The sequence below is a fragment of the Lissotriton vulgaris genome, chromosome 2_1 (assembly GCF_964263255.1).
Source record: "Lissotriton vulgaris chromosome 2_1, aLisVul1.2, whole genome shotgun sequence".
Classification (NCBI taxonomy): Eukaryota; Metazoa; Chordata; class Amphibia; order Caudata; family Salamandridae; genus Lissotriton; species Lissotriton vulgaris.
Window position 1 is genome coordinate 587,956,337 of NC_141687.1, and position 27,716 is coordinate 587,984,052.

The window sequence follows — 27,716 nt, forward strand, 5'->3', positions numbered from 1 at the left end:
GAAATCTTGAAATTTTAAGGTAGCAGCCAACAGTTTCCCAGCCCGATTCTTTAAGAGCAACTTCTTGGATTTTTGAGCTTGGACACCAATATGGGCCCTTTTAGTTACAATGATATTATATTTGTATTTTAGTAGCTTTATTTGTTGTAAACAAGTTGGATCCTTAGAATGCCGAAAGGAAGCTTCCAGAGTTTTAATTTCAGATGATAAATCTGTAAATTCTTTTTTAATATCTGAATTACGTTTGGACATACATTTAATAACCTGACCACGGAAAGTGCATTTAAAGGAGTCCCATAGAACGATTGGGGAAGAGACAGAACCTTCGTTTTCACGGAAAAATGTGTCTATAGCCTTAGAAAATTCATCAACCTGAGAGGAATCATGTAACACTTCAGTATTTAATCTCCATGAACGAGCGCGTGGTTTAGGGGCAAAGGATGACAACGTAAAACTGACAGCAGCATGATCCGAGACCAAAATGGGGTGTATAAGCGGAGAAGAGGAAGAGGAAACAAGAGAAAACACGGCAAGCCCCAACTAAACTTGAAGGCTCTATTAAGGAAATGATAGAAAGAGTGTTAACCGATACTATAGAATCCACACTCATTAAGATCTCAAGTGATATAGTGGAAACCCTGAAGGACTGTGTTGCAGGTATTATAACCCGATGCGAGAGGATGAACTCTATGCTACTTGAAAAAGTGGCAGAGCATATAGCAAAGGACCCACTGCACCCCTCAGGGCATACCAGTCAACCTATGGAGGTAACCAATACTGGAAATACATTGCTCAAAACAGTACACCTGCCGCCCACTCCATCTGTGAGCACTGTAACTAAACCCATAGCTGGTGGTAACACCCTGAATCCAAGCAGACAGAACAACACGGACTCTATTACTTGTGAGGTAATTGATGGAGGCCCAGACAACACTTCTAACAAAAGAATGGGGTATGGATTGTTTCCCAAGCCTATGGTGAATCTGCCCCCTGAGGCAACCCCTTTCGTGGCGGTCCTGGTGAATGTCCCAAAACTTCCCCCGGGAGAATCAGAAACCCAATCAACTCTAATGGAAAACGTTAAGAGTTGGTGCAATAAAAACTGCACAGGCAATAGTGATGTCTCTGCACATGTTAGCTTGGCGAGAAGAGTTACTTGGCTGGGCCCAACTGCTAAACGTTTCCCAGACGATTGTGTCATCATTAACTTTAGGAACCCTCACGTCTGCTCAAGACTTTTTTGGGATGCAACAGACATTAACCAAGGGCAGATACGTGCAGTCCCACTGGGCTTTTTTTACCCTCGCCCAACACTACAAACCACCTGGGACCCAGTTCATAGGAAAAATACCCCAAGGCAAAAAGTGCAACTAGCTAGCTGGGCCACTCTACCCCTAAGTACACATCTTTCCCGAGCCAGTAACCATCAAGCAGCTCTGACACCAGGCTTGGAGTTAAGCAACCGCTTTGATGCTCTAACAAACCTGGATACAAACATCTGACTGACCTCCAGGATGGGGCAACAGGATCCTCCAGGGTATAAAGGGGAGGAAAGAACTATGAAGTTTATGACTTGGAATATCTCTGGCCTACAATCTAAAAGAGAAGACAAAGAATGGCTTGACATCATTAAACAACATGAAGTGATTGTACTCCAAGAAACATGGGATACTGAATGCAACTTCTGGGTTGAAGGATATGTATCCCACTTTAAAGCTGCACAAAAGGCTATTAGAGGCAGAAGTAAGGGTGGTCTTGTACTTTTAACCTCAGTAAAACATAAGGGTACGATGAAAACTATTGACATTAATTCCCCTAACTGTCTAATTCTAGAGGTCTCGTTGAGTACGGGGGAAAAACTCCTATATGTCAATTTTTACAATTCAACAGAAGGGTCTCAAGGAGATGAAAATGTCCTAATGCTGACTAATTTTTTAAACAATTATAAGAAGAGTCAAACTACTTTGGTTTATTATATCATTTTTGGTGATTTTAATATACATCTTTGTCAGTCTAACTGTTATAATGGAAATTTCTATGATGATGACTATTTGACTCACCCGCACTTTGAACACTCTGCAAAGGGGGGCGCTTTAGAAGAATTGTTGATTGAGATGGATATGTCTGAACCCGCTTTTGCGAACCCAAAAGACAGAGTGCCAACATATAGTGCGAGAGGTAGTAACACTATCATTGACTATATTTTTGTGTCACCTAGCATCCTCATGAATGTCATTTCCTATAATGCCATTATAACAGCATTTAGTGACCATAACCCGGTTGTTATGGAAGTATTTAACATAAACCCTACTGTAGTAAACTATGACCTACAGTCAACATACCCTACAGTAATCAGGGCCCATGACCAAGGTAGGCGGGTTAAATGGTCCAAGATTAACATTGATGAATTTTTTACTAAACTGTGTGACGAATTACATGTGGAATTTAACATATGTAGGGACCCGTTGTCAACGGGAGGAAATGTTATTAATGCTTTTGGTACCATATGCAAAAGTGTAGCTGAGGCACTCACAATCAAATCATCTGATAAACCACGAAAGGCTCAGGGATGGTTCAATGCGGGCTGCTCTAAGGCACATAAAAATCTCCTAGAAGCCCTTAAACGAGAGCCTCGTAATATAATTGAAGTTTCCAAACTGAGGAAAGATTATAAGAGTACGATTGAGGCTCGTAAAAAAGAATTAAAACATAAGGCCTGGGAAGCACTTTACGACAACCTCACGCTAAGGGACAGTGCAAAATTTTGGAAAATAGTGAACTCTCCTTTGTTTAGCGGTAAGGAGAACGAGATATTAGAGGCTAACATTACCGAGAAACAATGGCTAGATCACTTTGAAAACATCTATGGAAGCAAGTCCCTTACTACTCCTTTTAGTCCAATAGATTCAGTACCTACAGATATGCCACTAAGGGTCTCGGTAAAAGAAGTTTTAAATGCGATTGAAAATACTGCCGGCGGGAAAGCCCCAGGCCCAGATGGGGTACCCGCAGATATGTATAAAGCACACCCCCACATATGGGCAGTAATACTCGCGAATGTTTTTAATTTAGCATGCATGAATATGTCCGATACTCCCACCACTTGGTCACACTCGGTTATTATACCAATTTTTAAGAAGGGGCAAAGGGGTGACCCCAGATGTTATAGACCTATCTCGTTACTCGATTCTTCATTTAAGATTCTTGGCAAAGTTATTTTAAACAAAATCAATTTATGGGAACAGGAAAATGCAATTCTTTGTGATACGCAATATGGATTTAGAACAGGGAGGGGCACTGAAGAGCAGTGTCTTAACTTGTACATGATTGTGTCTAAATATACTGATGCCGCCAGAGGGTCAATCCATCTTGCTTTTATGGACCTGTCCACAGCGTTCGACTTAGTAAACAGATCGAAACTGTGGACAATTTTATCTGAGTTGGGTTTAGACCCTGCTCTGATAAATTTCTTAGCTTTTTTACACTGCGACCTGACGGCATCGATTCGGATGACTACAGGTGGCAAGTGCACTAAGGGATTTAGGTCAGTTAGAGGGGTGAGACAGGGGTGCATTTTGGCACCCATGTTATTTTCACTGTATATTAATTCCTTGTACTCCGTTTTAAAAACTGCTACCCCAGACCTACCCATGATGGGAGGATCACCGTTGCCAGTACTGATGTACGCCGACGACACGGTCCTCATCGCCAGAACCCCTAATGGTCTACAGCAGCTCCTTGATTCATTCGGAGCTTTCATGAAAAAACTAGACCTGGTTGTAAATATGGAAAAATCACACGTCATGTCCATAGGGAAAGGAAAGAACAACACCAAAACCCTGCGATGTAACGGAGTGATTTTAACCAAGGTTAAAACATTTACATACCTAGGAGTCATTTTTGACGACACGGGCACTTGGACTCCACAGGTGGTTAACAAAGCAATGGCGATCAGACGGTCGTTTGGAGCGATACAGAGTTTCGCTAAAAGACTGGGGGGTAAACCAACAGAAGCCATCCTTAAGCTGTACAAAGCCAAAACATTGGCCCTGGCAAGATACGGGGCTGGGATCTGGGGTTTCAGGGATTTGGCCCTGATACAGAAGGAGGAGAATAGGGCTATGCGGTCATTATTGGGCTTACCACAGTCCACACCCATTTTTTCTGTCTTAACAGAATTGGGGCAAGGGTACATTGAAGACACCCTTAACCTTGCCCCTTTACTGCTTTGGGTGAAAATATGGGTGAACCCTGATTTGAAGTTAAACCGTCAAATTATCACTGACTGCATGGGTAGAGACAGAGTTAATGATATTAAATGGCTGAGCTATATTAAGTCTGCTGCTACCCATTTGGGTCGAGTTGACTTGTATAGTAACCCCGAGAGGCTGTGTAAGGAAGATGTTAATTGGATCAAAACACAATTTTTAGAGTCCAAGAATATGCGGCGAGAAGCACTAGAATTAGAGAAAATTACTGTGAGGGCTCATTATATTGTTGTATCTACTATGTCCATTCAGCCATATTTAAGGGTAGTGAATAGGCCGTATCATCGGTGGCTTCTCACCAAATTCCGTTTCAACCAGATGCACATTCTTCTAGGGGAATACCAGAAATGGAATAAACCAAGGGATAACATCCCATGTGAATGTGACTCCTTCTCCGATCAAGACCTGACCCATTTTATGTTTTTTTGTCCCTTTTTTGCGGAGGGGAGAAAAAAATATATACTACCGCTGCTGAGAAATAGGGGATTCATGCAAGTAAAACCTGCTTTACTGTTTTTGCAAACTATGGAGACTTATATTGTAATGTATGGGGTCGCAAGTTTTTTGGTGGCCGCCATGAGAGCCAAACGTCTCAGATCAATAAATCCCTTAAATCCCTTAAATATTGACTGAATCATGTAAATATAGGTGTAGTATTACATAGCCTATGTTTGTAGATTTGTATAAATATCTTGCACCATATAGCTTTTTAAACATTTTTTGAAACTGCCAATGAATGAAGTATTTATAGAATATATTGTGAGAATGTATCGAGGCGTTAGATTTACCTTAAAAAGCACAAGTAAAAAGTTAATAGGAAAATCTAAATGTAACATCCGCCCCCGTTTTTCCCTCAGTAATTGCTCTTTTAATGTTTTTTACTGCCTTTTAAATATTTTTTTTAAACGTACACTACATCACTGAACCGTGTTATTGAAATATGAATGAATTGTTACTCCCAACGTTATATTTCTGTACATGTTTCCATATTGTTTTTTATACCCTATATGCATTTATATGTGTCTATGTAGTATACTTTTATGATTTTAACTAATCGAATAAAGTATTTTTGACTCTGACTCTGAAGAGAAGAATGAACTAGGAGATAGTCAATACGAGAGAAAGAAGAATGAGGCGAAGAAAAGAAAGAAAAATCACTACCAGTGGGATTATGGAGACGCCAAATATCTTGAAGGTGAGAAATGGAACACATGTTAAGCATTTGTTTGTGGGATTTAGGAGGGCGAAACTGAAAAGCAGAGTTCCTATCTAAGAGAGGGTCCATCGGTAAGTTAAAATCGCCGCCAACAATGAGATTACCAGCGTGTGGGGTGTCATTTAATTTTTTGGTAATGGATTTCCAAAAAGCCGGTTCATCAATATTCGGAGCATAGATATTCATAACATATAAATCGTGTTGTCCATCCGACAGTTTAGATAGCAGCCACCGACCCTCAGAATCATGATCAGAAGAGAGTATCGATAAACCAGAGTTCTTTGAAATTAATGTAACAACCCCATTTCGTTTGCCAGAGGCATCAGAGCAAGAAACATCCGAAACCCATTCCTTCTTCAAAAACAACGCTTCTTTATTAGAAATCTTGGACTCTTGAAAGAGAACCAAATCTGCAGACAGAGACCTACAGTAATCTAAGATTTTCGACCTCTTCACTGGGTGATTCAAACCCTTAGCATTAAGGGATAAAACATTTAAACCCGGCATGGAAATAAAGAAAGATAAAAAAGAGACAACACTGATAACAGAAAAAGAACCAACGTCATAAATACAAGGGACCAACCAGCAAACAAAAGAAACAGTGAGGGAGCGTCCATGTGGGAAAACCAGGAGAAAGAAAAAGAAAGAAGAGATGAAAAGAGAATAGAAAGGAGAGAGAGAAGAAGCAGAAGGGGAGGCCTAAAAGAGACCAACATCATGCAAGGGAGAACGTGGAAAAGGCGAGCAAGGGACCCGTACTAGGAGCACAAGTGAGTAATAACAATAGTCCAGACTGAAATATAGTAGCTAATAGCAGGAAAAAATCAGAACTGGTAACAATCAAAACATAGCATCGCAAGATAGCGTAATATTGTAAATATCAAAACTGATAAAGAAGAATTTACTACACTCAAATGTATAATAATAGCATCTTTGCAAGAGAAATATCTATACTAAGCAACACTATTAGAATAATTGGTAAACAAAATAATTATAAAAAGTAAATCATGAACATTAGATATATGCATGGCGAACAATATGTATATTCTAAAGAGAACAACATAATTAAAGAACAATCTATAAATGTATATAACAATACTATGAATCTGAATTGCAGAAGCAAAAATATAGAGACGTATGAGAAAATAAATGTGGAAAAATAGCAGAATAGGCAGATAAAGAGAGATAGAAAATGACCTGTAACCAAAAAAAGTAATGCAAACGTTGAAAGACGACATGTAGGAAATAAAAGAGAGAGAATATGGACAAGAAGCTCTGAATAGAGGAGCAAAACCATCCAAAACAAAAGGCATGATCATGAAAGAGAAGAACAAAATAGGTAAAACATACCAGGAAATTAAGTAGCATAGAAGAGTAAGAAAACAGTGGAAAGATACAACAGGGTACATTCAGGAAGAATACCATGAGTAAGATAGGCAAGTATAATGCAAGGGAGACAGACAAAAATGAAATCAGTATGGATAGAAGAAGAACATAATTAACACGAACATTCCCAGAAGGTAAGACCAACAGATAAGCTCAACGGGAGAGAGGAAAGAATCAGGCATGCAGAAAAATACATCCAGAAACATACAGGAGACAGTTCAAGTGCCCGAGGCACCAGGAGTCTGCGACGTTGCTCTTTGGATCTCCATCTCTATCTCCAACTGGTTGTCCAGGAATGTAGCCAAGTCCGCTGGCTCATCGAAAATTCTAGAGCGTCCTTTATAAGTGATGCGGAACTTTGAAGGACCAGAAAACGAAAAAGGAATGCCCATTTCAGAGAGACGTTTCCGAAGGTTCAGGAAGCCTTTTCTCCTTATAACCGCGTCTCTGGCAAAGTCTTGAGAAATGGAGATTCTATGACCATCCCAGATGACTTGCTTAGCTTTCCTCATATCAGAGAGAATCAATTCAGTATGCTGATGCCGCAGTGGTTTAAAAATGATTGCTCTTGGCTGGGTTGCCGCTTTAGGCCGAAACGTTGGAATACGGTGTGCTCTTTCTATCTCAAACTCTCTGTGGAATGAGATTTGTAAGGTGTCCGGAATCCAATGAGATAAAAACTCTATCATAGAGGAAGATGATTTCTCTGAATCTTCCGGTAAACCAAAAATACGTAGGTTAGATCTACGATTACGGTCCTCCTGCTCAGTGCGCAATGCCGCCATTGAGCGCTCCAAGTGGTTGAGGGATCTGGATTGTTTTTGTATACCATCCTCTGCACAACTGATTCGTGATTCTGTAGCAGATACACGAAGAGAAAGGGCTTTAAAGTCATTTCTGATAGCAGACACCTCGACTTGTAATAAGTCTGTGTTAGTTTTTGTTGACTGCGCAATATCATGCACTTCATTCAGGCGCGCTAATATCGTGTCCAATGTGGAAGTAGTGTCTGACTGAGGAGACTCGGGCGTCGGAGAGACTGACTTAAGTCTTTTCAACGACGTGCCAACATCCTTTGAGTCTTTGGTGGTCGAAGAACGATTCATATTTGCAGTGTTGAAGAAGTAGACTCCAAGAATACCACTTGAGGGAAAAAGGAAAACAGAAGCTGCGCAGAATGTCTCACAAAAATAGGAATAGCAAACCGAGTTCAGTGTGCGCTAAGATAGTACTAGCGGCGAAATTATGTGCAGAGCAGGGGAACACAGTAATGAGTTTGTAGGAAAAATATCGACACCTCTGTGAGAGAAGCGCTCTGAGAGAGACAGAGCGTGAGCAGCTTAAGACTCAGCCAAGCAGCAATAAAATAACAGAAAAAAGGAAAAAATTTTACCAGTTGTAGGTCGCATAGAAGAAACGCACTGGGCAGCGAAGTGGCACTGCAAAATTGTATCCAAAGCGGCGCATCTGAGGTAAGATGTCAGCAACGTCAAGAGCGGGAAAATGGCGGCCGCTCGTGAGGAAGACGAGCGCCTCTGAAGCGTTAGGCAGAAATCATGCAGCCGGTGGCCAAAACATCAGGAAAACATCGTCAAACAGCTCTCTGCATGTTCCGCTGCTGAGGGTTGCCTTTTCCGCATACAAGGGCAGCAAGAAACGGAGAAATTAGCTCAACGGGACAAACTCGCCTCGGAGCTCAAGCGCAACACGCCATGCTGAAGCGGCGCGCAAGCCACGCCCCCGACGGATTCTGAAGAATTAAACGATAATATTCCGTGGGGAAGCATGTATAAATAATTCTCCAAATGGAACTATGACTTCCCTGTAACAAAAACAATTGTCAGTAAAGAAAAATCGACGCAAATTTGATCTGTAATATTTCATCACGTCATTATTTAAAGGAAATACAGGGCACTGTGTAACTGAGGCACTGATTAAACTAACGGCTCAATAATATGTAGAATGGACACAACCATATACAGAAGGCCGTGTTAACATAGGCTTTTTACAGTGACGATAGTGACTACACCCAATGACTATACACACAGGTTTAAAGAACTGAGCGAATTTAGGACAATCAGTATTTTAAATAACCTTTGGTTATTTGTTTATTTCAATTTATGAGGTTAAATTTCCACAAAGAACAGACTCTTTCACTCTAACAGAGTCTCTTTACTATTACTATCAAACGGATGTGTTAATACACGAACCCGGAAGAGAACCTGACTTCCCGGGCCCAAGTGGCAGAGTCAGCACAAGTCGTATAACAGGAAAACGCAGGTAGCGTGGAACACGAGACCCTCGTCGACAAAACCGTAACGTTACTGTTCCCTTCTTTACACTTAACTTTTGTATCGTTATCACAGCAGGTCTCCCTGACCCACTGGGACTCGGTTGAGGTTTAAGAAACCAATATCACAGGTATGTGGCAAGTTGTATATGTACTTAACGCTACTGACTCGCCATTTAAGTAGAAGCTCCTGGACCACTAGAGGAGGAAAAAGACAATAAATATATGCCGTAAAATTAGGTTTCCAGCTGACACAACACACAGTTAATAACCCATAATACACTTATGAGATATACACTATGTATTACCTCCTATTATAAACACCGGCATTCTAAATAGAACAAACAAGAAAAATAAGGCAATGCAGCAGTAATCATGAAGTCGGTGTCTTCATAGAGTTATTACCCCAATGTTTAACCTACACAGAGCTACAAGCCCACATCTGTAAGAGTAATTATCCAATTTGGACATATTAACCCTTTCGATGCTGATGACGAGCTCAGCTCGTCATGATGCACAGTTGAGCTGTGCTGATGACGAGCTGAGCTCGTCATGAATACATAGTAAGAGCAATTTCCAGCACAGGGGGGAAAACGCCTAGCAGCCAAGGTGTTAATACATAGTTTTGACTAAATATCTTTGACTCCTAAAGGGATATCTACTTAATTGCGAGTATTAACAAATAGAAACGAATTCAATTAGACGTCTCACACCCTTAAGATCAACAGATAAGAGTTTTTACAACCACAGTAGAGAGAGAGTTGACCCTGAACATGAGCTAGGGACGGTCCTTGCAGCATTGTTTTTTAATTTGTAATAGTTTAGCTATAAATTGTGTTCTATATGTTCCTGGCATAACATTCCAGTCGACTAGTTCTATGTAAACCCACCTCCCCTACCCTATTGTTTAGTTTGTCTATTTTTACCTACAGGTACTGAGCGACCTCAAGGATTCTAATCGAAAATCTCCTTAACGAAGAATGGCACTTTAGGGAGTACCTAGATTGCGTACAAACTATAGGGACGCCCTTGGTCCCTGCACTATCTACACCTTGGTCTGAAGAAAGCCCCACTGATCAACTGGCTAAAGAGGGCTGAAACATGTCGACCTACTTCACATATCACTTTGTGAGACAGTCATAATCACTCTCATTCACTCTCATTCACTGTCATTGTTTTTAATATCTCCGAACCCAGAATAATACAATTTATAAATCTGGACAGAAGGGATTTTTAACCTACTCACCTCACTTTTCACAACCACATCACTGGTCACTACTGCTCTTAACTAAGGGTAATACCTCCAGGTGTAGGGTGCATAACAATAGAACCCTATGATTATGCACACACGTGAAAGGGAAAGCGGAGAATCAAGATATACCGCTTACGTAACCACCGCAATCACGTGCATGAGGGTTTTTATTGGGACTAGCAAGAACGAACCGGCATACCCTGGTAATGCAGGACAAGTGATCCTTCCCCTTTGATTATATCATATTGAACCTATAGAAACTTAAAGGATCACAGATTCCTTCTCCCCCTCCTTTGATATTTGGTTACGATAATAATGCCAACAGAACTCTGGATGTACTCCTGTATGGCTCCTCTAAGAAGCCATTGTCTATTGTTAAAAGAAATTTACAATTGACTTGTCACTTTCCCTCATTTGCACCTATCCCGATCACTGCACAAACCCCCCCCCCCCCCGTTCCCTGTATAGTGGGCACTGAAAAATGTTATTTATATATACAGTAATGGAAAAAAGTAAAAAAGGAAGAATGCAATAAAATACTCAGAAAAACTATGTGAATAAACAATAGTGTTTTGTTAAATACTTTTGTCATTAATTGTTCTTCTATTGAATAAGTTTTTTAATAATTCCATTCTGGTCAGGGACCACTCTATCTATATTGTATAGGGGAGAGGCACCGGGCTGTGGTCAGCGCGGGGAGCTTTATGCGTGCCTGCCCCCACCAGAGGAATGTCGGAGCCTGCCTGTCAATGCGGTGAAAATGTCTGCTGCGGCCTGGTACTGGGGGGGGGCGTAACCTCTCGTTTTTCCAGCGGTCCGCCACTTGATGGCTGTGGCAAACTGTGAATCCCGCCTCCATTTATTTATTTATTTATGCATCTTTATAGAGCACGGACTTTACCGGAAGGTGTCAGAGCGCTTCACAATAGGACCAGTAATGATACATGAGGTCCGCCAGTAATGATCGCGCGGTCCGCCACTTGATGGCTGTGGCAAACGGAAGAATGGGGCATAGCCAGTGGGGCGCATGATGGCCCCGGGCCGCTGGCCAGTAGCAGTAGGGAGGTCTGCGGCGGTCTTCCCTCCAACGAGGACTTGCGCATCACGGAATACAACATGAGGAATTAAAGTGGTGCTGGATGACATGGATGGTGAGCGGTTCTGGACTCTGGGAGCGCGGTGTTGTATGAAGGGATGGGAGTGTTGGATGACGGAGAAAGTGTGAGGTTGGATGTGGCTGAGTGGGGAATTTTAAGGGGGGGGGTTTATGGTAACTAGAATCTTTTAGTTTTCCAGGATGAGGGTGCAGTTCCATATGGACCAGTGGACATGGAGCAGTAGGGCGCAGCAGCGCCAACCAGGACGTGGAGGTCCCGGACGGACTTCAAGGTAAAGGACTAAAGCTGTGGGGCAGGGGTTGGGGGAGCACGGGCAAGTGGGGTTTTCAGCTTGTCCGTGGGGTGGTGTGGGATTTGGCACAGAGGCAGGTGCAGCAGCGGCATCCTGCAGGGGGAATTGGGAGCCTAGCGAGTTGGTGGGGATGGGTCCAGATGGACAGTGGTATACTATCATGCTAAGAGGGGTTGACCAATGAGTCACATGTGGTGGTTGGCCAGGCTGGATGCGTTAACTGAAAGAGGACATCTGTCTCCACTGTGGCCACATCTTACGGTGAAGGGGAGACCAGGTAGATTGCCTGGCTGATACACCAGGGTAGGCATCGGCATAGCAAGAAAGATGGGGTTTTGCCACAGGGCTAAGGAGGGCAAGGCTTCTACCTGACTTACTTGAACCAGGTGGGGCATGCAAGACTCAGTCACTCCGCAAAGCGAGTGTGTAATAGTGACGTTATATGGTATCATAGTGGTTATGAGGTTATTTCATTTTATTCATGAGGTTTGTATAGTCAGCACTTGCAAGCCCCGTGGGTATCAGAGCTGTACATGTGCACAAGGAAGGGAGCAACTGCCTCCAGCTTGGGACACATGATAATATGCGACCATTTCGGACCTATGGATACAGTGCAGGGAAAGGATACGCGGGGTTGACAGTCTGATGACCTTCATCCTTGTGGGCCAAAGTGTAAGGGGAGTACAGTTGGATGGTTGACTCCTCAGTGGGTTGAGTTGGTTGGTAATCTATTGGTTGAGGAGCACAAGTTTCAGGTCCCTGTGGATGCCAGAGAAAGGAATTTGGGTTGTTGGCGCTTAGGTTGGTTGCCTGGGTCAGTGTAGGACTGGTTGAGGAGTGGGATGTTCAGGCCTGTCTTGAAGCAGGGATAGGGGTGGTTGCAGCTGAAGTTGATGGGGAGTCCGTTACGTATTCAGGGTAACATGATCAGGAGGATCGGCAGTGGATAGTTTTCAATTTTAGTGTCAGAAGGGGGTTGAAAAGTAGCTAGTTGGGGCTCTCGGATTTCGGTTGTACCAGTTTGGGGTTAGTGAGGGGAGGAAATTGGTCCGGGGGTGACCAGGTTTGAGGTGGGGACAGCGTAACGGAGAGCAAGGGTGGCCTGGAATGTTGCAAGGAAGGAGGTTGTTTTGTCAGAGGCTATGTGAATAGGCACCAGGAATCTGTAGGCAGGCCATGGACGAGGAAGGTTGGGGATGTCAGGGAGGGGCGGCACACAGGAGATTCCAAATAACAAGGATAGTGGTATTTCTTCCGGAGGTCAGGTTGGGTTGGAGTGTTTTGGGGAGGGACAGTGGGGTGTCGGGATGATAATATTGGAACAGAACGTATTCAGAAAAGGGGGTGGTGATGAACAGAGTGTCTGAATTAAGCAGACCACTCTTACCTAGTCCAAAGATCAGGGCTTGATCCATCACCGTTATTCATCTCACTGCACCATCCCAGCTCAGAACCTGGCTATATGCAAATCAGTCTGTCCCTGGCCCAGTGCATCATGGGAACAGGGCAGACTAAACTACCAAGCCAATTCTTCACCAGAAAGGAGACAAGCTACCGGGGACCGGTTTCTGGCATTTCAGCCGTCTTCGGCCCGGCTTGCATGAATCCTGATGGTGCAGTGAGAAAGGGACTCATGTCTGAGTATACCCTGCCACACCTATAGTGGCCAAAAACGATCCAGAAACCGGTCCCCGGAAGCTTGTTTCCTTCCCAGTATAAGAATTGGCTTGGTAGTTTGGTCTGCCCTCTTCCCATGATGCACTGGGCCAGGGACAGACTAATTTGCATGTAGCCAGGTTCTGAGCTGGGATGGTGCAGTGAGCTAAAAAACGGTGATGGATCAAGCCCTGATCTGTTGACTGGGTATGAGTGTTCTGTTTAATTCAGATACTCTGTCCATCACCACCCCCTTTTCTGGAACAGAACGTAGACAGGGGTCATGGCGGGGATGAAGGGGTTTTTGCTGCACCTGGCGTATTGGAGGTGGCCCACGGGCAAGAATTTCCTAGGCAGGGTGGTCCAGGGTCTGCACAGTTGAAGAGTTTGGTAGGTCGGGGCTTGTGCGTGGGGACGAGGGCGGTTTTTGGGGGTGGTTGAGTTGGTCTTTGGTCTCAGCGGATGGGTGCTCTTGAACAGGGGGTCATAGACAATGGGTTTCCCAGGAAAGGACTACGGGAAAGGGAATGTAATTCTAAAGGACTAATTATTATTTTTCTACTACAGGAAATTGGTGTAGATCGGGCTCCAGGGCGGTCGCCTGGTTGGGTGGCCAGTCACCTGGGCATTTGGACGGCAAAGGAGGCAAACTACCTGGTGTACAGACATCACCGAGTGGGGAACGCCGTCATTAGGTTGTGAAATGATGAGTGTAACAGTGGATGGTAAAGGGGAGGAGTGGGGGGCCTTTACGGCTGTCATGGTATCGCAGGAAACGAGAATTGGCTACGCTACGGGGATACCTATGGGACAATGGAGTATTCTGGGTTATGTCAGGTTTGGCTTTGCATTCTGAGGCATGGACTAGGGTATGGTTCGCTGACACAGACCGTGGAGCAATGTTGGTTGCATGAATGAGTGGTGCCCTGAAGACTTGGGAACGGGATCCTATGGAACTCATAGGCCAGGCAGGAGCCTGCTGGGTATGATAAAGATTGGCACGGCAAGGTTCATGGTTACACAGGTTACAGGTACAGGTGGTGGATGGTCTTTCACCGCAAGGGGGGGCGCCTTTCATGGTCAAGGACTAACCCGATAGTGTTACTGGTTTGCATAGGACGGAGGCCCAGGTAGTGGAAGGTCATTCACTGCGAATTGGGGCGGGGGGGCACCTTTCACGGGCAATGATTGGCCTGGCAATGTTCATGGTTTCACTGGTTGCAGGTACAGGTGGACCGTCGTTCACCGCGAAGGGGTTGGGGCTTCGATGGACGAGAACTAACCCGAAAGTATTACGGGTGGCATATGACGGAGGCCCGGGTAGTGGATGATCGTTCACTGCTATAGAGAGGACACCTTTCAAAGGAAATGATTGGACCTGCAATTTTCATGGTTACATGGGTTGCGGGTACAGGTGGTGGATGGTTGATCACTGCAAATGTTGATCACCGCGTGAGGGGGGTGGCACCTTTCATGGACGAGGATGAACCTGTAAGTGTATCCTGGTTTGCATTGGACGGAGGCCCAAGTAGTGGATGGTCATTCACTGATTGGCCCGGCAATGTTCAAGGTTACAAGGGTCGCAAGTACAGGGGTGGATGGTCGTTCACCTCGAGGGGGGGCACCTTTCATGGACGAGGACTAACTCGAAGTTGTTCCGGGTTTGCATGGGTCGGAGGCCCAGGTATTGGATGGTCGTTCACTGTGGTGGGGGGGCACCTTTCCTGGACTACGATTGGCCCGACAATGTTCATTTGTTACACGGGATGGAGGTCCAGGCGCTGGATGGTCGTTCACCGCAGTGGTGGTGGGGGGTGTTTACGGACCAGGTTTGGCTGAAAATATTACAAGGTAGACAGGACGCATGTTGTGGCGGTGGGTAGTCGTCCACCGGGAGCACACTGGGGAAGAGTTGGGTGCACCGGACCTGTAGGAGCAGGTGGTCATGCGGAGGTTTGGCGCCTTTCGCAGTCAATGACGGTCCCAACAATAAGAATTTACACGGGACACATGTTTCAGTGGTGGATTGGTCGTCCACCGGGTGCCACAGGGTCGGCTGATTGGAGTAAAAAGGGTGCACAGGACATGGAGGACCAGGTGGTCGGGCGGAGGTTTGGCGCCTAACGCGGTCAACGACAGTACCCACAAAACTCATTTATAGGGGACATAGGTTTCGGTGGTGGATTGGTCGTCCACTGTGGGGCCGCAGGGTAGGCTGACTGGAGGAGAAAGGTGCCCAGGACTGGGGGGGGGTGGGGCAGGGAACCTCCCTACTGGTGTTCCCTGGTTGGCGGTACTTTGGAGGGGTGGTGAGTCACGTACGGGCGGATCCACCCCTCAAGGAGGGAGAACAGTACACGGGTTACTGATAGCGGGGGAACGGGAGGCAATGAAGGAAAGTCAACAGATGATGCTTGGAGGGCAAGTGAAGGTGAGAATGGGGAGAGGAAGGAGGTCACTGAGTGAATGGGGAAGAGTCAAACAGGTGAGATGGTTTTGAGAAGGCTGAACGGAGAATGTATCGGCATGGGATGGGGAAAGTATTTTCTTACAGTTATGTAATGTCAATAAAGGTAAATAATTGCAACCGTGTCCTAATAAAATGGCCGTTTACGCTTCAAGTAACAGCGTGGAGTGTAGTTATTGCGCGATGAGGGCCCCAGGGGGAAGTTAAGGTCGCAGACCAGTCTTCCCCCGGGGCTATTCGCGCCATGGCCGGGAAGGACACGGTGTGGGAGGGATTAGAGGATAGGGGAAGGGGCGGGCGTTAGGAACACATATAAGGTGTCAGGAGAGGAGGATCCATCCTCTTCCTGACACCTTAGCACCACCGGGGGAATTAGAGAGAAAAAGTTTGTCCACCCACCCACCCTACAGGTTACGTGGTGGGCTTGGGACTGGAGCGGTCTTAGCATGCCAGTTTAGGGCAGGTTGCAGAGTAGTGATGTTACGGTACTTTGGAGGGGTGGTGAGTCACATACGGGCGGATCCACCCCTCAGGGAGGGAGAACGGTACACGGGTGACTGATAGCGGGCGCAGGAGGCAATGAAGGAAAGTCAACAGAGGATGCTTGGAGGGCAAGTGAAGGTGAGAATGGGGAGAGGAAGGAGGTCACTGAGTGAATGGGGAAGAGTCAAACAGGTGAGATGGTTTTGAGAAGGCTGAACGGAGAATGTATCGGCATGGGATGGGGAAAGTATTTCCTTACAGTTATGTAATGTCAATAAAGTTAAATGATTGCAACCGTGTCCTAATAAAATGGCCTTTTACGCTTCAAGTAACAGCGTGGAGTGTAGTTATTGCGCGAGGCCCTCTGCAAGTGCAGCACACTGCAGGCTTTGTGTCTGCCTGAGCCACCCACGTAGTGCCGCCCCACAGCGCCTCTCTACCTACTCACCAGTGAGCGCCTGGTAGGTCGCAAGTGGCACTGACCCCCGACACAAGCTGGGATTATCCCGGGGGCTTCAGTCCCATTGTGCCCCTCCCCTCCGGGTTGTGCAGGTTATTTCAAAAGGCAGCAGCCAGTGTCAGCTCACCAGTTGTAGGAGGGGATGGCGCTCTCAGCCCGTCACCGGCAGTAGCAGCCCAATCAGGCCAGGCAGTGTCCGCTCGCCACATGCTCCCCAATCCGCCTTAGTCCATGGGAGCCACACCGGGCAGAAGTTAGGCACGGGATCCCGGACCCGTAGGCGGCTCCAGCCACTCTTCGAACTTTGCCGATAGCGCCAGACCCAGCGCCGGGGGGGGGGGCTAGCGCCCACAGTCTTACCTAGGGGAGGTGGGGGTTTGCCAAAGCATCTCCCTAATCCATGCGTGGCCAGACGTGTCCACTACCACCCTTGGAAAGAATCTGCAGTTTCCTCTCTAATTATCATACCAGGCACAGTGCCTGCGGGTGTGATAAATCCTCTCTGGGGAGCTTGTCCAAAGTACCAGCCAGGTGAGCAGGTTGAAATACCTTTTTGCACAACATCTGATCCTTGTCGAGCGCAGTGAATGTTGTCACGCAAAGACCAAGATCTTTTATGAGTGGGTCCCCAAAAACTAACCCTTCAAGCTACAGATCCTGCTTCTGCTGAGGCCAATTCAATGCGATTAGGATCAATATGTAACAATATGGAACAGCAGCTATCCGATGGATTGCCATTACTCTTTGGCCCGATAGGCTATCTCTAATATTTTTGTCAAAGGCGCAGACAGGTCTTACCGCTAATCTTAACAAGCTCACCAAGCTTCATCTATGCCCTTCATTCGGTCCTCTGCACATTTTTTTCAGGAACATGACCATACTAGGGTCTACCTCTGGTGTCTCGAGTGGTTTTTCTGGAAGTGTTGGCATGGGACATGCGGGTATGCACCTCCTTTTCAAACTCTTTCCAAATTCTGAATTGAACATAGTCAGCCATTTTAGGCAACCAGTCGGAAGATCTAGGGTTAATGATCTTATCCAGATTAGAAGTCAATACTCGAGAGTGCCCCTATGGTGTGGCCAGTGGGAGTGGGTCCCAAGTTACTCTCTTCTTTTTGCTTTCCTTCAGGAGTAACACCTCTTAGGAAGCATCTTCAGAATATGTAACAGGAGATTTGGTGCCTGACATATTTTGTTGTACATTTGGGGCACTATACCTATGATCAGGAAAGACAGTCTGTCACAATTTGACTAATGTCTTGAAGTGAGGCCATTCTCCTGACTTTGCTTTAACCAGCCTTAGGTATGCAGACACACAGGATGTGAGGATGCAGCAAGGCTTTCATTACCCTCATAGTGTTGAGCATGATGTTTTTGTTTTGTTTTTATCTCAGGACTGATGTTCCAAATAGTTTTTATTGGTTGTTTTCAATTAATCAATGCTGTTTTACACTGTAAATCAAGTCAATAAGCATGACTCCTCAGAGAAAGTTTTGAACATTTCCTATACATATTCAGACTGGTAAAATGCAACATAAGTATTCTTCGTCAGGCAAACATGTTAATAAATGTAAAGTTGCCATCTCTTGCTATCACTCTCACTATGTCTCACTAAAGGCAAGTCACAATCGTCCTAAAGCTTTTAGACTCCCATAATTTGCTGATAACACACCCGGTTTTCCATGATGGTGAATTTCAACTTGGAGAGGGGAAACAAAGAGGAGTGCACAAGCATTTAACATGAAGAATAGGCAGGTAAAATGGTCAGGAGGGAATTCCTGGGCAGTGGGGGAAATCCAAATATATTCTGATCTTCACATCATCCACCTAGAAGAACAATGGTTAAGAGATCTGGGGCCAGATGTAGGTATCCAAATACCAGTCGGAAACAGCAGAAAATACCGATTTTCGGCCGTTTCCGACCGGTATTTGGATATTGAGATGTAGGGGCATGTTAAATTACAGACTGGCAGATGCATCAACGTAGCCTTTTGCTATTCCTAAATAGCGATTTTTAAGGAATCGCTATTTAGGAATAGCAAAAGCCTATGCATGTAGGAATCGCTGTAAAAATAGGGATTCCTAAACATTCCTTCATTGCTACTCGCAAATTGCTAGTCGCAAATAAGGAATGCTGTCCCATTCATTCCTATGGGCCTACAGGCCCATAGGAATATATTGGAGATTGCATGAGCTATTTGAGAGTACCAGTAGGGACTCGCAAATTGCTCATGCAATTTCATGGGTGCAAGGGTGTCAAAATGACACCCTGTTGCACCCCTGAAATCGATCTGTGCACAAATGCTGCACACACACATGCTAATCTTAACAAGCTTACCAAGCTTCATCTATGCCCTTCATTCGGTCCTTTGCACATTTTTTTCAGGAACATGACCATACTAGGGTCTACCTCTGGTGTCTCGAGTGGTTTTTGTGGAAGTGTTGGCATGCACCCCTGAAATCGATCTGTGCACAAATGTTGCACACACACATGCCCTAAGGGCATGTGTCTGCGCAACATGAAACTTTGAAAAATGTACAAAAGTGCTTTTTTCAAAGTTTTAGCAAATTACCATGAAGTTCAACTTCATGGTAATTTGCTACTCTTATTAGCGTATTCGCTATTTTTTTTACTTTTATGCATGGCATTTAAGGAATCTCAATTTGGGATTCCTTAAATGCAATCGCAATTTAAGGGATCTCAATTTAGAGATTCCTTAAATTGCGATTTTTGCATTTGGGATGATGCATCCCAAATGCAAAAATACCGGGAGCAAAGGGGCAGATTCTGAGAATCTGCCCCTTTGCTCCCGGTATTTACTTTGATGCATATGCCTGAGAATCGGTAATTTTACCGAATTTGTAATTTTTCCGATTCGGTAAAATACTGAATTGGTAAAATTACCGATTCTGTAATTTAACATGTAGGTAGCACTGTAATCAGTGCTACAAGGGTTTAAGAATTTGTTATTTACCACCAACTAGATGTTGGTGGTAAATAATGAAAACCCTTCAAAAAGCATTTTTTTGCTTTAAAAAACATGCCATGTTGCAGACATACATGCCCTAAGGGCATGTATGTCAGCAACATGTGCACCCATGCACAATTGAGGGGTGCAACAGGGTGTCAAAGTGACACACTGTCCCCCTTGCAAATTCGGTAATTTTACCGAATCGGTATTTACGGAATCGGTAAATACCGATTTCGTTAATTACCGAATCATTCCGATTCGGTAATTTCAAAAGTGAAATTACCTACATCCTATTTACCTACTCTTAAATACCGAATTGGTATGATTCGGTATTTAAGAGTAGGTAAATCGAGATTACCTACATCTGGCCCCTGATCTCAGGACTGATGATAAATTGGAACTGGTTAATTCCCTTTCCAATAGTTGCATAAAGGAGAGGGATGTGGACTTCTCCTAGCATTAAGGTGTTGGTGGGAGACAAAAGCATTTTGATAACTGAGCATATGGAAATCATAATAGTAACACAGCTATAAATTTATTCCAGGGAGAGTAATAACAAGTTTGAAAAAATGTCTAGGTTTAGATGACATAGCCATTATCTTTAAGGGTAATGCAACCTTGCTGTCTATCTATTTGCCAGGGCTGTTAAAACCTGTTTTCAAGAATGGTTTAGAGACCAGATTAGCATTTTAACCAAACAGAAGAGCAATAGGGTGTAAGGTAACAGTGGAAAAGGGTAAACATGGTCATGCTGAAACGGGTGGGCATGGAATGTTTTATCTAGTGGCACAGTTACCTTATGTATTATGTTGCCTAAAAAAGGTACCAAAAATACACTTGAAAATGCTGCTTGACATGTGCCAGGGTCCCCAATATTAGTGTTCTTGTGAGTCCTTCTACCGAGCTATGAAAACTGTTGGTGAGAATGGTGGGTACAGATGCCTCATTCATAGCGGTGGCTCCATACTGGGGACTCCCCAGGTGGCGAGGCACATAGATGTTCTATGCCTGAGAGTAGACAACTGCACTTTTTTGTGTAACATTTCATTTTTAACTAGCAATAAGGATATACAACATGAAGGATCATCATCCTACAATCAGATATAATGGCGAAATACAATAGTAACTTGGATGATATACGCATCATAGTTACGAGAAAAAATAGGGGGTATATGGGAGAGGGGTTGGGAGGGGGGATGATGTTTTAATTGCCTTGGGAAAGGATGTACTGTAGAGCCACAATGAGTGCCTTGCTGACTGTGTTATAAAACAGAGTTGTCCAATGCTTCCATGAGCTCTTCTTCAAATAAACCTTTAGATGAGCCTTCACAATAATCTTGGTAGTCCTCTACCTCAAAGGGCTGATAGCCAGCCGTGTTAACACTGACAGTGACAAGGCATCTAAGCATCCTCTAGTAGAAATCTGAAAGGCTTGTTAGAATGTGCATGCAGTAGCCTTCGATACTAGGGAAAATCCCTTGATCAACAGTGATGTCGAACCCTTGATCAACAGTGATGTCGAACCCTGCAGAGTATACTATAGAGGGCGTCAAGGGACACTTTTTCTTTTTAAGTTCAAGTTTATTGAAACCAAAAACATAGCATAAAATACAAAATGTAATACATTCAATCAATGAGAGGAATAAGAGGTATACAAATGAAATTTAAGAAGGTATAATAAAACGGAATCAATAAACACCTATAGCTAAATCATGAGAAAGAGAAAACAAGCGAGGGAAAAAGAAACAAAAATAAGAGGGAGATGAAATGTGACAATTCATAACACATAACATTGTATGCAGATAATGAATGTAAATAAAGAATGTGTGAGAGACAGCAAGCAATAAATAAGCATAGAACTGGTAAATCAAAATAAAAAGAGAAATAAGCAAAATCATGGTGGTTTGCGAACATCATCAGATGGATGTTGGTAATTAACAGTATTAGTTTGAGGAGAGGGAGAGGTTTTGGAAAGGTAGGTAGTGAGAGGAATCCATAATATGTCCCGTTTAACAGCCAATGAAACGGGGGTAACAAAGTTGGTATCAAGTCTATGATGAAAACAAATAGCATTCCACCAGGCAGAATGACTGACTTTAGTGGAATCTTTCCAATAGGAGGTAATGAGATGAAATGCAACGGCCAAAAACAAGTCAAGCAGCTTATAGTGAGAAGGGGAGAGTGGTAAATCAGGGGATAAGGAACCTAAAAGGACATTGGGAAGGGAGAAAGGGAGTGTAAAACCAAAAATCTTATGTAAACAAGACCAGACCAGTTTCCAAAAGGAAGCAATGTTGGGGCAATGGGAAAGCATGTGAAGTAAATCTGCATGTGTACAGGAACAAGACCAACATTTAGGCGAAAGATCCTGGGAAAAGGTGGCTAACTTCTGTGGAGTGAAAAGTAGACGATGACATAAAAAGTAAAGGGTTTGAGTGGTTTTAGCAGCTCTGGACGTTTTGTGTATTTTTAACCACAGCTTATCCCATAGAGAGATAGGCCAGGATATTGATAAATCCCGTTCCTAGGCCAATTCAGTCTTTGATTTGAGTCGGTGAGGCGAAGTCATAAGACATTTGTAAAAGTGAGAAGCGGGCGGGGAAGAGTCCAAAAGTGGGCGAATAGCAGAGTAAGAGGAGGGTATTTCAGAGGAAGAAGGAAGAAATTGAAGATACTGAAGAAGAGCAGGAAGTAATAGGTCGTATTGTTTCCTAAAGGAAGCAGGGAGAGAAAATTGAGTTTGAAGATCTGTAACAGAAAGAGGAACGTTATGGGATAGAAGTTGGGAGATCCAAGATAGACCCTTGGATTGCCAAGATTTCCAATAAAAGGAGCGATTCTTGATGCGAAGTAACTTATTATGCCAGATGGACTGATGAGACAAAGAAGTAAGAGAGGGATAAGAAGAGAATAAAAGGGGAGTTAAGAGATGACTGGAATGAGCAATGACAGGGGACTTCAAGAGAGAAACGTTGGCTGAAAAGGCAAGAATCTCCAAAAAAGTAAACGGTGAAATGAGAGATTCCTCCAGAGTAAGCCAAACAGGAGAGTAAGTGGGAGTATCCGTGGATAGCCAGCAAGAGGCCTGTTTAAGGATGAAAGAATGATGATATGCCTTAAAGTCTGGAAATTTAAGACCTCCAGATTGTTTATCTTTTTTAAGGGAGGATAAGGCGATTCGAGGAGGGTTATCTTTCCAAAGAAATTTCACCAAGAGTGAATCTAGCCGTTTAAAATAGTAACAGGGTATGCGGACGGGAATCATGGATAGGGAATATAAGACGATAGGAGCTAGCATCATTTTGATGGAGTCTAAACGACCCCACCATGAAAGAAAAAGGGGATGCCATCTAGTAATAGAGTCACTCAATTTCTTTGTGATGTAATCAAAATTAGCCCTCAAAGTGGATGATATGGAAGGGGAAAACCATAATCCTAAATATTTTACTTTAGTCGACTGCCAAGAGAAACCAGTATGATCAAAGTAATGACGTTGACATAAAACATTAAGGGGTAAAACTTGACATTTGTCACGATTGAGACGGTATCCCGAAACCTGTGAGAAGGCATCAACTTGGAATAAAAAGGCAGGAAGAGTGGACTCAGGGTTAGAGCAATAGAAAAGAATGTCGTCTGCATAAACCGACAATTTAACTTGATGGGGACCAGGGTTAAAACCAGTGATTTGGGCATCTAGTCGAAGTTTGCTAAGAAAAGGTTCCAATGCTACAATAAACAATAAGGGAGATAAGGGACAACCTTGTCGGACACCCCTAGAGAGGGAGAAATAATCAGAAAGTTTCCCATTACCAAAAATAGAAGCTCTAGGGCCGGAGTACAAAAGGGAGATGAGAGAGATCAATTTAGGTGAAAAACCAATCCAAGTGAGGGCACGAAACATAAAGTTCCAACTGATCCTGTCAAAGGCTTTTTCGGCATCTTATGTGATGGCCGCAAGTGGGTAGGATAAGGAAGAAGCCTTACTAAGAACATTAAACAAAAAACTCTGGAGTTATCAGAGGACAAACGTCCCTTCACAAAACCTGATTGTTCAGGACCTATAAGTTCGGGTAAAATGGGATCAATACGCAGGGCGAATAATTTGGCAAAAATCTTATAATCCGTGTTAACAAGGGAAATGGGGCGGTAATTTTTACGAAAAGAAGGATCTTTGTTGTCTTTGGGGATGAGGCAGATCATAACATCTTGAAAGGTACCTTGGGAAGAGCCATTTGCAATAAATGAATTAAATAAAACGAGCATGTGTGGAAGAAGAAGCTTCGAAAAATGATCATAGAATTCAATAGAGAAGCCATCAGGGCCGGGGGCTTTACCACGTTTCAAAACGGATACTGCATGGGATATTTCTTGGAGGGATATATCTGCTTCAAGTGAGGCACAATCAACATGGGAAGAAGGCGAAGGAGGGATGGAATGAAAGTAAGAGGATAACTCGGAGGGAAGTGGAGAGGACTCAGGGGTGTAGAGATCTTTGTAGAAAGAGACAAACTCCTACAAAATTTCATCATCCTTAAAGTGAGAAGTACCAGAGGAATCAATTATGGAGGAAATCCGAGTTCTATCGCGGCGAATTTTCAAATAATTAGCTAAAAGCTTACCCATTTTATTTTGGCCTCCATAATAACGAGCACTGCTTTTTAAAAGATAAGAAGCAGCAGCATCAGTAGATAATTTATTGAAGGCAACCTTAGCAGTAATGAGTTCTTTTAAAGAGGCGTCCGAGTAGGAATGAAAGTAAGCATGTTCTAATTGTTTAATTTGAGTCAAAAGTTGGGAGGACTGTTTCTCGAAGTTCTCTTTCTTCTGGGAGACGTAATTAATGATAAAACCTCTAGCGGTTGCTTTAAAAGAGTCCCAAAACATGGTTGGAGAGGAGTCCGGGGTGGAGTTGACAGCAAAACAGTCAGTAATAAAAGAACTGAATTGACCAGAGAATTTAGGGTCTGCAAGAAGGGAATTATTAAAACGCCATCTGCCAGAGGGGGGAGAGAAAGGGACTAGATCAAAGTCAACAAAAACTGGGACATGGTCAGAGATAAGAATAGAGCCTATGTCTGAAGCTAGTGTACACTGTGTTAAGGATTTACTGAGAAAAAGATAATCAATGCGGGATTGTGTCTTGTGGGAGGGGAAAAGTAACTAAATTCTTGGAGATCAGGATGGCAAAGTCTCCATATAAACAAAGGGTTTACGACGGGTGGCTGAGGTAAATTGGTTATGCATTTTAGAATTAACAAATTTAACAGGAGATTTTCTATCAAGAATGGGATCAAGGATTTGATTACAGTCACCACCAAAAATTATATAATCATCATTAAGGGAAACCAACTTATCAGAAATAAATGGCCAAAAAGTGTTATCAACGGTTACTGGGGCATAAACATTAAAAATAACTAAAGGTACATTGTCAATTCGTAATTTAATAAGAACCCAACGAGCAGCAATGTCTGATTCTTGATGAATAACAGAAACTGTGAATTTTTTATGAACTAAGATAACCACCCCATTCTTTTTTCCTAGAGCTGGGGAAAAGAAAACCTTACCAACCCAAAGTCTCGTTAATTTAGAAGTTTCAACATCAGAAAGATGAGTCTCTTGTAACATAGCAATATCTGTCTTTAAGTTAGACAGGTGAGATAACACTCGCTGTCTTTTCATAGGATTATTTAATCCTTTAACATTCCATGAGGTAACTCTGAATGTAACAAGATAAAAAGAGTACAATAATACATAAAGCATACAATATAACAGAACGTCCATAGAAACAAACAACAGATCCGGTAAAAGATACTGAAGTAGAAAAGCAAGGAGGTAGAGGAAGACGTAAAGCAAAAAAAGAGAGAGAATAAGGAGAAAAATTTAGGAAGAACAAGAAAAGAGAAAAGAAGAGAGGGAGGACCATTGAAGAGAACAGGAGAGAACATAAAGAGAAGAGACAAAGAAAGAAGTAAAAACTTACATAAACTGTAGATCAAACGGAGGGAGGGAGAGTGGGAGGCCATACGAGGGAATGACGCTTATCCGAACTCACGGAGGAGAAGCGAGGAGGGAAACAGCACCAATGAGCCACAAATGAACACAGGAGAGGGAGGAGTAGTGGGTAGACAACCTGTGAAAAGAAGAAACATGTTAATCATATAAAAGAAAAACAAGTAACTAGAAAAAGTATAATTGGAAAGCATGGAAAAAGGAAGATCTCAGGGAGAGGAGATGCAGAAATAGAAAACAGGAGAGGGAGATAGAACCAAGAAGATTAAACTGTAAGGACAATAAAGAGGTGAGGAGGAAGTGATATGCACATCCTAGAACAAAGCGGAAAACACATATGCAGATGGCAAAAATGTAGCAAAGGCTGAAGCATATTATGGAGCAGCAGATGAAGATGCAGTATCCATGGAGTCAGCATTGAAGGAGTAAAGAAAGCTCTTGAATTTCAGTGGATCTTCATATGAAGTAGTCTTATTGTTGACAGTAACTCTAAAGAGGCATGGATGGTAGAGACCATATCTGGCACCAATGGAGCGTAACTGGGGTCTCAATGCCAAAAACTCTTTACGACGATCTGCAGTTGATTTAGCGTAGTCTTGAACAAAAAATAAAGTATTTCCAGACCAAGTAATTTTCTTCAATGCCCTAGCGGCTGCTAGGATTTTCAATAGGTCTGTGTATTCAAGAAAGTAAAGAATCATTCCCCTGGGCTTACTCATTGAAGGAGCAGAAGTATGATGTGGCAAAGAACCCAGTCGATGCGCTCTTTGGATGTTCAGCGGAGGACTTTCTGGAAGTTTCAAAAGTTTAGGCAAGAAGGACTTAAAGAAAGAAATTGGATCTGACCCCTCTGAATTTTCCACCAGGCCATAAATACGAAGGTTGTTGCGACGATTTCTATTTTCCAAATTTTCCATTTGTTTGTGTAGGCTGGATACCTGAGAGCAGAGGGAGTCCACCTTGGAGGCAGAGGCATTTAAGGAGTCCACATTTTGTTCCAACGTTCTGACATGACCTTCCACAGTCAACCATTTGTTAGAAAGTTCTTGAAGAGTAGAAGTGGTTTCCTGGAGAGTGGCAGTAGTTTCTTCAACAAAGGGGCGTAAAGCCCTGATTTCCTCAAGGAGTAAATCCACGGTGACTGAAGAGGTTGATGTAGGAGGAGAAGGTGGATCCTTTTTTAGTCTCTTGGAGGAAGCTTTACCACTAAGAGTAGTGGAGTTACTTGCCGGTGAAGAGGTCTTCTTAGGAGAAGCAGATTGAGAGGAGGAGGTATTTGACTCTTCCATGGCTAAACACTGATACCGTGAGCTTGTGGGAATCAGGAACTTACGGGCAATGGTTTTAGCATGAGAAGCCTCCTTGAGCAGTTTACCCATAAGTAAGGAACAATATAGGGAAGTAATAAGAAGCAATGCTTGTGGATAAGGTATCAGCAGATTAGAATAGAACAAAGAAAAAGATACCAGAGCATCAATGAAATCAGGCTCTTTTCAAGGAGGAGATCGAAAAGCAGGCGACCATCTGCAAGTCAATAAAAGTAAAAATATCAGCGCCAAAAGACACAGGGCAAAAGCATTAGCTCCAAATCCTGTCAGGCCAGCTTAAAAAGTCACATTCAGGTGATATAGGCGCAGCCGACGTGAAGATAGAAGCTTAGAAAACATCAAGGTGTACAAAAAAGCAATCCTGGCAGCTAAATGAAGGCTTCTGAATAGAAACATGAAGAGCATATAGTCGTGAGAGAAGCTATAAATGCAGCGAGAAAAAACTTCACCTCAAATCAGTAGAACAGTACTTCTCCAATACAGCAGCCATGAAAAGTTACTTGCAGGAATTACACAGAA